The 8,013-nt window shown below is 38.6% G+C and overlaps 1 pseudogene; it reads right to left on the minus strand.

The window, feature by feature from the left end:
- Window positions 1-1,237: 1,237 nt before the first annotated feature.
- Window positions 1,238-2,495, minus strand: LOC149227511 (protein EXORDIUM-like 2 pseudogene; annotated as a pseudogene).
- Window positions 2,496-8,013: the final 5,518 nt, after the last annotated feature.

Consider the following 8,013-nt stretch of genomic DNA (forward strand, 5'->3'; position numbering starts at 1 on the left):
AGTCACTCGTTTCTCCCAGCTCATAATCAATTTGAAGAAACTGAAAGAGGTTTTTCTATTTAATTATGTTAGGAATAAAAACCTCTTTCAATTTTTGAAAATATTCTTTCAGCTGTGCTAAATACCTCCTGGAAGTTGACTACTTAAAACCCTGTATGAACAGTATTTTTCCGATGACCAGTTTATGCATATGCTTCTTGTTGCAAAGAATTAGTTTGTGAAACAGAACATGAATCAGAGATATTTGCAACACTGGGATAACCTATGCTTCCATTAGAATAATCCTTCAAGTTTGTGCTCTCCATCGGAGAATGCATAGGGGAATCCTCATACAGGAGGTTTTCTTATTGTGTCTGCCCATTCCCTGTCAATATATGTGCTTTGAGCGGGGCTAATGATACTTGCTTCATCAAAATCACTAAAAAATTCTCTCTCCAACTCATGCAGCCATTTCCCCCATTTCGTAGCGCAGCCAGTGCAAAATATAAATTATGCGCTACGAAACTACCTAAACATGTTGCGCTGCGAAACTACAAAAAGGCTTTATGCGCATCAAACTAACGTGAGCGGTTTTGAAATTTTGGCATTGGAATTTTTAGTGATAACACAACGAAACCTATTAAAAATAATCTAATATTGGGCATTAATGTTAGATGATATAAAAATTGGGAATTGCAAATTTACCAGGGATTCGAGATGTTGACGGAGCTCTGAAACATATTGAAAATAAAATAATGGGAAAAAAAATGATTGAATGGATGTGCTATACTGTTTTTCAAAATAAAAAAGACTGCATATACAGGGCGGGACGCATCTACAGGCATAGTCGATGCCCCTTCTCCGATTCCTAAAAGATAGCTGTGTTCTTTTCTTCCCGTCAAAAAGGTAGCTGTGTATTTCACTGAAAGATAGCTGTGTTTTTGCCTTGCTGAAAAAAAGTACAGGGAAAATGAAACAGTAGATACCGGGAAGATTTTATGTGAAACAGATTGAAATTTTGGTAGACAACTCCCATTTTTTCTATGAAACAAACAAATTGACAAAATAGGTAGTGGGAAAATTTTAAGTGAAACAGATTGAAAGAATTTTATGTGAAACAGATTGAAAGAATGTGTTATAATATATTCTCAAAAGAATAAAAGAATGCGTATACAGGACGGGACGCATCTACAGGCATGGTGGATGCCCCTTCTTCCTACGCCTAAATTTAGGCGTGCAATTACAATTACAAAAATTATTATACCAAAGGCTGACAAGATTTGGTAGTGGGATCCCACATAGCCGGCAGCAGAAATGCCCGTCCATTAACTCCGCGGGCATTGTAGCTCGCCCCACTTATTTTATCCATCAGAAGCTCCCCAGGGAAGCCCGGGTAAGCCCCCTTTCCATATATTCCGGAGCAGGCAGAGACGGCCTCTAAAGGTGCAGCGGCATCCCCTTGGAAGTAGCCGGTGTTGAATGGATTGGTGGTTGTTCCTGCCAGAACGGTGGCCATGTTGATGATCATGCCATCAATGCCCACGTCTCCGTTTGGTGCCACCAGGGGAGGAGTCTGGGGTCCGTACATGGGCTGATGAAATGGCCACGCACACTGTCCAGGGCACTGACTCGCAGAATTCCCAACCCACGCGTATGGAATTGGAAGCTGCTCATTATGCTTCTCGGCCTCCTTCCCCTGCATCATTGGGCTTCCTGTACTTGATACTACATTGAGATTGAGAGTGGCATGGAATCCGCAGGAGCTCATGCAGAAACCCTCCACAGTGACATCCTCGGAGGTGAGAACCAAGTACACAGCATTGGCATTTCCGGGTGATTTCCGAGGAGGCAGAGCCCCCGACTTGAGGGCAGCTTCAACCAGAGCAGCAATGTCAGTCCTCTTGAGTGACTTGCTGAGGGAGTATTGTTGGTCCACCTTCTGCTTTCCAAGCATCACAACACTGGATGTGGATGTGGATGTGGATGTGGCGGCCTTGTTAGAGGGGGTGCCTTCATACTTGTGCGTGGTCTTCCACCAAGTGGAGGCGGAGGGCTGATTTGCTTTTCCCTCTGACGTCTTTGCCCCAAGAGATTGTACAAAATCCCCCACAATGGAGCGTTGAACAGGGGTGAACTGCCCATACCAAATCAGATGGAGAGGAATCACCCCACTGGCAGAGAGCAGAGGACCATCATGGTAAGTCAAAACAACAGATGGCTCTTCCACCAACGCAGCAAGTTTCCTGGACTGTCCACCAGCAGCAGCGGCGGATGCCCACAATACCGCCATACAAAACACGCCCATTTGCAGGATCACAGTCAGTCGAAGCCGCGAACCACAAGCAGCCATTTGAAGGCAAGCTGATAAAATACCCTGCAACCTTCACTATCACTATGGATCGATCAGAAGAGATCGAAAGGAATCAAACAATGAAGAAAGAAAATACAAAGAAGAAAGAAGTTACTGGTAGTGGGATAGAGCAGGGAAGAAAAGATGGTTGTGAGATTGAAGAGCAGAGTAGAGGGATGAGGTTTAAGTAGGGGGAGTTATGGAAGCAAGGACGCGGTTACGCAGAAGGAGGTGGTGACAGCAATGGACAGAGGGGTGCAATGCTGGCCAGCATTAGAGAAATAATTAATATTCACCTCGTAGATAAAGTAGTTTGGAACGTTCCCAATGCTATTCCTAATGCAGGTGAGTGGATGGAGATATTCCTAATTTCTGACTTCCTTCCCAATTTCCTCTTCCTCATATATGCGCGTGCGTCTCCAACTATCCCGCCGTTAACGATGAGGAGTGTCTCTTGTGATGAAGATTCATTATAATTAACGCATCTTCTTTTTCAACGGTAATGGGTTCCCTACAGCTGGAGGCAGTGGGGCTAAGTTGTCATCATAATGTAAAATAACTGTCCTTGAAGAAAAGAACATAGCATCTTATTACTCAAAACATAAATATATTGTTATGAGGCTAGGGTGTTGAGATATATTATCCATGTCATTATCTTGTATTAAATTAATGTGTATTTATACCAATGGCTTCCGAATCTTCTATTTAAATGAATGAATGTAAACTGATTTTGTTTATCCATTTAAGACCCAATAAAACTGAAAAAATATTTTCACAACAATGGTATACTTTAGTAAATTTTTTATAATTTATAATTTTATGTAACGTTGATATCTCCTCGATTTATAATTTTATGTAATGTTGACATGATTTTTTTATAATTTTATGGACGTCCATGCGTGTTGACTAGCCTTTAATGGAGACAACTATCCCGCCGATGATGATAGAAGAGTGGCTCTTGTGGTGACATTGAGTGTAAAGAACGCATCTTCTTTTTCAGCGGTCGTGGGTTCCTACAGCGGGAGGCGCTGGCCCAACTTGTCATCCTAATGTACCATAAGTGCCACTAAAGAAAAGAACATATCATTTTCTTACTCAAAACATAACTAGCATTTGCACCACATGTTGCAAAGAAAACGCCGTAAGGCAATGGTATAAGAAACAATAATATAGAAGAAATAAGTCAACATTTTATGTAATTTTGTTTCTTTACTAGTGTTTCTTTTTTATCATAAACTGGGTTCTATTGTCTAACAAATCATCTTCATTGATTTTTACACTTCATTGATAAAGTACAGAATCAGAGTCCTAGCAAAGTTGAGATTTATACCTTATTATCTTAAACTTGTGGTTATGTTGTTGATGATTCAAGCCATTTTAACAAAAACAAAGTTGAGATTTATAACTTGTTATCTTAAACTTGTGGTTATGTTGTTGATGATTCAAGCCATTTCAACAAAAACAATTTGAGTGGAATGTAAACTCCCATTTAGAATAATCTCCGGTCTAAGTTCCTATATATCCATTAAGTCAATCCTATATCAAAGTATGCACTTCAATGGTTACGGAGTACAAAATTGTTTCAAATAAAAGGAGAAAATACAAATACGGACTTACAAAAGTTCCTGACTTTCTGATTGTGGAAGGATAATTGAAGCATACTTCATTGCAACCCAGGGGGCAGATTTTTCAAGAAGAAGAAAAAAAAAAGTGGGGGATGGGGGTTCCTAGACCCCACACACTCTTTAATTGCAGAACAAAGTTTGGCATCACCAACTCTTGCCTACCATATTCGTCAATAGGCGCATCATAGTCGTAATGGTGGTAATGTATGGACCTCAGCTTGTCTGGCCAAATACATAGGAAATTTTTATTAATACCAAAAAACAGATGATTTAGAGAATCATGAATAAAGAATGATTTAGGCCCTTTCAACCTAGTGCGGGGTCAATATATAAGAAGGAAACTCTTCCCTGAAAGCATGGATCTCTCCATTGTTGCATATATGTTTTACTCTTCCCTGTGATGGCATGGGGTTTCCAAAGGCTTTCCTGAGCCTTACACGGAAGGCTTTTTATGGTACGATGGACACTGGGCAATATTTGGTGTTGCAGGGAAACCCCAGTCAAGAAGCTGGCTTGTTGGATCTTCGGGGAGACCAGGAAATCCATATTGCTTTTCACAGAGGATCATCCCGCCAGACTGCAGTGAACCGCCACCAATCGCTTCGAGTGATTTCTTCGACCAGCCTGCAAGGAACTCTGGTTTCCGCTTCAAATTTCCGTCTTTACATTATATTCACGTTTACATGGTATATAGATGAGAAAACCTTGCATATTTTGTCTTTATTGGTTTGGAATCATGGTTTTAAATCTTAAAAATAGCTTTTTTTATTAAAAACTAATTATTTCATGTATTTTTTAAAGACGGGTTCATTTAGACCTGACTAGTCCTGGTTTGACTGGTTCCAGTTTGAAACCCGATTTATTAAGTGGACCGGTCCAGTCACTAGTTCCGGTTTTTAAAAATATGGTTGAGAAGGATTTCAATTACTGCTTGTGGTTTAAGGAATCGTGGAAATGGGACATACCACAAAAACTCAAATGCTTTTGTTGGTTGGCACTACACAACCGCATCCTTACTTGGAAGAATCTTCAACAAAGGGGCTTTATTGGTCCAGGTATTTGTCTGATGTGCAAGCGGGGGAATGAAGATGTTGATCATTTGTTGCTTCAATGTGCATTTGTTATGGGAGGGGGTTCTGGATGCTTTATGTATTGTTCTGGATGCTTTTACATTATTTAGTCAATCTGGAGGAGTTGGAATGCACTAATTTGTTAACAGAAAGTTGCAATTGTGCAGGAAGTTATCATTAAGTCTGGTGCCTATGTTGCGGAAATAAGGCCGACTAAAAAATTCAGATTCCTAGGTATCTGGAAGGACTTTCCAGTGGGGTTTTTTGATGGGGCATGCTTGCACAGAAAATGTGATTCCGGTGCAGTCATTCTATTGGAGTCGGACAACTTTTACCATTTATGTTGGGAGGGAGGTCATGGGACCAACAATAGAGCTAAAATTATCGCTTTATGGGGTGTCCTCATAGGAGCAAAATGGCTGGGACTAGAGAGCTTATTTGGAGAAGCTAAGGGCATAATTGATTGGGTCAAGAATTACATTCTATTGGAGTCGGACAACTATTACCATTTATGTTGGTAGGGAGGTCATGGGACCAACAATAGAGCTGAAATTATCGCTTTATGGGGTGTCCTCATAGGAGCAAAATGGCTGGGACTAGAGAGCTTATTTGGAGATGCTAAGGGCATAATTGATTGGGTCAAGAATTACACTCTGTTTAATCCTCCTATTTTATCAAATTGGATGAGGCAGATTCAGCACCTGGTAAGTACTTTCCAACAGATAGATTTTGGTCATATATACAGGGAACAAAACCAGATTGTCGATCTACTTTCAAAGCAAGGCATCACAAAGGAACCTGGTAAGATTCATTTCGCAACTTTTATTCAAGATGTAATGACAAATGTTGAATGCATTAATTTTACTTAGGAGGCCACTGATGATATGATATGGAAACATAAGAGAAATTATGCTATGGGTATTTTGAGGGTTAAGATGTTGGATACACATGTTGTAAATTTGTGTGTTTTTTGGACAATATGATCTGGAAACATAAGAGAAATTATGCTATGGGTATTTTGGGGGTTAAGATGTTGGATACACATGTTGTAAATTTGTGTGTTTTTTTGGACAATACGCAGTTTAGTTTAATTTGATATAGATGAATATAGGGTAGATCACAGAGAGAAACTCTAAAACAGAAAGGAAATAGACATGAGAGATTTAGGAGACATGAAATTTTTTTATAGACAGATACAAGATCATGTACAAGAAACAGAAAATCTTACCGATAAGAGAAGCTATGCTATGGGTATTTTGGGGGTTAAAATGTTGGATACACATGCTGTAAATTTGTGTCTTTTGGACAATATGTAGTTTAATTTGATATGGATGAATATAAGGTAGATCACAGAAAGAATCTCTAAAACAGTAGAAAGAAAATAGACATAAGAGATATAAAAAAAATCTTATAGACAGATACCAGATCATGTACTCTCTTTTTGTATTAATAAAAAGAATGAAAAAAAATCTGAACACCTCCACGATTACACTGGACATTAATACTGACTCATTTTCTTCGCACTCAACCGAAGGGACATCATCTTTCACACCCTGAGAACTACAGCATAATTTCTCGTCTTTGCTCTGTCGCATAATTGCCGGCACTGGTTGCTTGACCTTTTCCATCTGTTGTTTCAACGATTTGCCGCAAAACATTTGCCCAGGGAACTACAAGAAAATACACCCCAAAGTGAATTTGTGCAGGCCATCTTTGCAGGACTGAAAGGCGTCGGTGTAATTTCGACATTGCTATTCTTGATTGAATGATCTTCATCTTCTGCCGAATCGGTAACATTATTGTCAGAGTTTTTCTCTATACAAAGCCCGGGAAACGAGTTGGATGGAGCCGAAACCTTCAGCTCAGGAACCACATGGGATTGGGGGGTGTCATTGAATGATGGGCTAACTAGATCAAGGCTATTGGAATTGGTTGCTGGAATTAATGATGACGATTTGGGACTTGCAGAGGGCTCTAAGGTACCGCTCATAGGAAAGAATACAGCATCGTGTGCATTCAATTCAATTATATCTTCATCCTGGTAGTCATTCATATTTTCTCACTACAGAGAACCCTCAAAGAGTTCAATCGATTATCTGTTTAAATGAGAGAGATTCCAACTGAAATAGCCCCCAATTTCTTTGGGGGATGCTGATGAGTAACACTATGTGTTTATATACACTGTAACCCTGTGGGGTTTTTGAATAGCTTCTACGGCTATATATCTCCTGTGTAGCAGTGGAAACCCTAATGTACCATAAGTGCCACTAAAGAAAAGAACATATCATCTTCTTACTCAAAACATAAATATATTAAACATAAGGGTTGTTGAAATGTATTATCCATGTCCATATCTTTAGGCTTCGGCTTTATTCACATTAATTGCTACCAAATAATATAATATATACATGTTTAGTTTATTAATTTGATTTAAAGATTAAGTAATATTTTATTTTGTTTGATTTTTAATCATTTTAATTTTAATTTTAAAATTTTCCCAAAATTTTAAAGTTGAATATAGAAATTATTTAAATACTAAGTAATATTGTATTTTTTTGTTTTCCAATTATTTTCATTTTCAGTTTAAATTTTTCCCAAATTTTTAAAATTGAATATAATTTTAATCTCTTTCTATGAAATTTGTCACTATGTGATGATTCCTCTTCTTGAGATTCTTTGGTCGTCCACCTCCTAAAATAATTTATGAAGCTATGTAAGATTTCAATGGGATTGGGGACTAGTACATAGAGGAATCATTCTCTTATGTTTGAATCTATGGTTTGATGTCTCCTCGTCATGCTTTACCCATAACTATTCCCAATAGACTTATATGTAGGGAAATTTCATACAAAACCATTCCATAAGTGTAGCCAGAGACCTACACCTTGCTTCCAAATATATTTGGCATTCTTTAACTATTCAATTCGATTTCTATGGATTAGTCAATATACCTCAAGTTAGGTTAGACACTAAAGCTTTAGAAAACAAT

Source organism: Pinus tabuliformis, chromosome J, assembly GCF_031772625.1.
Source record: "Pinus tabuliformis cultivar Carrire ecotype Pingquan chromosome J, CPIR1, whole genome shotgun sequence".
In the NCBI taxonomy this organism is placed as follows: Eukaryota; Viridiplantae; Streptophyta; class Pinopsida; order Pinales; family Pinaceae; genus Pinus; species Pinus tabuliformis.